The 3,689-nt window shown below is 35.3% G+C and overlaps 1 protein-coding gene across 2 annotated transcripts in view; it reads left to right on the forward strand.

Moving 5' to 3' along the window:
* prkar1b (protein kinase, cAMP-dependent, regulatory, type I, beta) overlaps positions 1 to 3,689 on the forward strand; it is a 60,086-nt gene that overhangs the window by 14,404 nt on the left and 41,993 nt on the right. The gene's annotated exons all lie outside the window — the stretch shown is intronic.

Raw genomic sequence — 3,689 nt, forward strand, 5'->3', positions numbered from 1 at the left:
ATATATATTAACAAACACCATTCTGTCATCTTAGCAAGATTTGAAAACACAAAGATAAACACAAGTGATATCTAAGAATGACTGTTGTTAGCAAATCTTGTTCTGACTTTAATCATTCTGTCTGCAGATGAACAGCATGTCATGAAAACCTAGGTCATTAAAGATTATCATGAATTACTTGCTTAAACAGAAAAGTATTAGTTCCACCACATTAACTTAACTCAGAAAGTGAGTAATGATAGAATTAAGTTTTGTGGAAAATCTTAGTCATATTAAGGTTAATCCACTACCTGATCAAAGAAAAGTCACCACCTTTATTTAATAAAGCAAATAGCTCTGTGAAAAAGTACTGCAGTGATTAACATTTTTTAGCTGGCTACAAGTTATTAATCCTTATTGATACAATGCGCAGGTTCCTTTTCCTAACACTTTTTGACAGTGCCTGGATTCATTTGGCTCAAAACACTAATTACAGAAGCGTAACATTTTGCTTTTACATGTGAACTGGCTGCCACATTGCCCACAGATATTTGGAAAGAACAACAACAAAAAAAGCTTTGTGCAACAGTTATGGTAAAAGGACAAAAATTAAAGCAATTTTGGATAGAAATATCGCAACTACAACTATTTGTGACATGTATCTACATCTGCATATCATTAAATATTATTGCAGTCATATGTATGGAAATTTTCTGTATATTAAATTTATGCAGAAAAAACTGTATTTATATTATATTTATACCGTATATACTTTCTTGAAATTAAGAGCAATACATGCAATCAAAACATTATTCACTATTAAGTTACAGATTACATACAGTATATTATATGTTGCTTCCTTGGCCTGACCACAGAGACACAGTTGAAGATGTCACAATTTTAATGCATCTTTTAATATTTTTATAAGCAAAAATGCCCACACAAGCAAAAGGGAACAGTATTTTTTTCATTGTGTTATGCATTGTACAGTAAATTAAGTTGTACCATAAATTACACAGATTTCCCCCCATTTTGCAGGTAGACATAGAGAGAAATATCACAGATTTTTTTCAAATCTCATGTATTTTTTCAAAAATTCAGCTTCAAATTTATTTTATGTCTCAGAGGCTGTAGGACACAAAACAAAACAGTAAATAAAATTAAATAACTATTTCCCAACCTTGCTGCTAGAAAGAAGTTTGCCACCTCTTCTCATCCTCCTTGCCCTACTCATCTGCGCTGCAGGCACTGTTATCTCCACCTCGCGTTCTTGTCTTTCCCTCCAGCTGACAGTTCACCCCCACGCCCATTAAGACTTAAAAAAAGTGTGTACTAATACCAGGACCTACATTTTACCTTTGCACAGCCTCTCATTGACACACATACACATTGTGTGTCTTTTCTGCAATAGCCAAATTGTTAATCTCRTGACATGAATTGCTGGGTAATGACATGACAGTATGAACCCCCATCACCATGTTGTAATTTCATGGCCACTGGAGCATATATTGTCAGGTGTGTGCTTGTATAGTTGTGTATTTGCTTTTCTTAGACTGAGGTCTCTGCTAGACACAGCATCCATGTGTGGTAGTGAAAAGTGTGCCATCATCTCTGGCTTCTTTATTTTGTCCATTCCTCGTTATTGCAAGGACTGACAGAGATGCACATGCAACAATATTCACAGCCACCCTAGTAGCATATGAAAACAAAATTACTGCATGGTGTTAGCGTACACAAAAACCTACCAGTCAAGTTAATCAAAATCAAATTAGACCATAAAAGCACATTATTGCCTTAGTGTGACTCAGCATTGTAGGCTCTCTTACTTTTGATGAGGTTAACACACAAACTCTCACACACAATTAGTGCTCAAATCTTCCTACTTTACTTTTATTAAAAAACTCCACTGTGAAAATTAACTGTGGGTTTTAACACAACACAACCAATTAGCTAACTCTGTTCCTCTGATTAAAATGGCTTTGTTTTAAACTGCAAGGAGTCCTAAAAAATAGAGATTCCAGTCAGTCCCSGTTTGAGACGGTGCTATTAGTTAAACTTGCATCAAGGTACACTTAACACTTTCAGAAATGTAGTTGTTTTTGATTAATATGAATTTGAATATGGTGATAAGGACAAATGAATAGATAATTAATCTAACTTATCTGGCTTTACTTTTTGATTAGTACAAAGACCAGAGATGACAGTAGCTCTGCCAAATAATTACTTAAATTAAAGTTCAAGATGTGTGCTTTCAAAAATACGTAAATACTGAAAGTAATTAAAATTTTGAAGTTTTTAAGCAATTCATTTCACTTGAGTGTTGTCAAGAATAAGCACTTTTCTAGGTGCTCAAAGACACTTTACAGTTTCATACATTATTCCTTCATTTCTCAGTCACACTCAGTGGTGTAAGTGTGGCTGCCATTCTGCACCTTCGATCCCTCCAGACCACCACAATCACACCCACCTATTTACATATGGGGAAGTCTGGTTAGGTGTCTTGCCCAGGGACACAACGACAATATGCACTCAGGGATTTGAACCAGCAATGCTCTGGTTGCAAGGTGAACACCTACCCCTACGTCACTGTAATTTATCTTCGTATTCATACCCCTTTTACATGCACTGTCAAGCTCATCTCTAGTCACCACTTCAAGGACAAGGCTTGAAAAGGTTTTTGATAGTTATAGCATTAATGACAAATTAGGAGCTCTAAATCTAATCTTTAGGAGAAGGATTTCACACTGAGCTTATTATTTATTTGTAATATTTGGACTAGTTTGCTAAATTGAAAGTAATATTTGTCACAATAAACTAGAAACACTTTTGTACAAAGCAATTTAACAAAGTTTATTTCATAGAAATCCATTAATATAACAAAGGGACTAAAGGTCTAAAATGCTCTAACTTTGGTCTTAAATGAGATGAGTCCAAGTTAAAATCAGGAGGAACTAATCAAGATCTTAACAAAGACCTGTAATAGTGCTGAAACATGTCTAGTATACCTATACCTATTGTACCTATAAGACAACACTAGWGGGACAGAAACTATTCTTTTTTTTCCTTGCAACCAGGATAAAGCTGCATTTCACCACCTATTGTATATCGATGTACCATGTAATTTTAGTGTTTCGGTGGAACAAAATAGTTACAAACTACACAAACATGGCCAAAAAGTAACTTGTAACTAAAGCCTTTAGAGAATATTGCTGGAAAAAGGTATGATTTTATTGTTAAAATGTAGTGGAGTAAAAGTAAAAAGTTTTCCAAAAAATGCCACTCAAGTACAGTAAATTCTCAAAAACTTAAGTGTAGTACTCAAATAAATTTGCTTCATTACTGCCTAGCTCTGCTCCTTCGTGACAGCGTTGTAGCTAGATTTTTACATAACATGAGTAAGAGACTGACCTAAAATCTGTGTCCCTCTTCAGTTCAGTTTCCAGACCTGACCAGCATTTTTCTCTTTCTTACCACAGAGTAGCCACACTTGTACGTGGATAGTCAGATAAACCTTCAGTACTTCCTAATTTATGTATGATGTGGCCAAGTGTGCGTTTGTGTGCATATTGTGCACTGCACAGTGTGGTTGTCTTCATGTGGAGACATCTGTTGCCTTAACTTAATTACAGCCTAACTCCTCCTCTCTCCCAGAATGAGAGGCAAGCTTACATACACACACACACACACACACACACACACACACACACACA

This window comes from Austrofundulus limnaeus, unplaced genomic scaffold, assembly GCF_001266775.1.
Source record: "Austrofundulus limnaeus strain Quisiro unplaced genomic scaffold, Austrofundulus_limnaeus-1.0 Scaffold65, whole genome shotgun sequence".
NCBI lineage: Eukaryota > Metazoa > Chordata > Actinopteri > Cyprinodontiformes > Rivulidae > Austrofundulus > Austrofundulus limnaeus.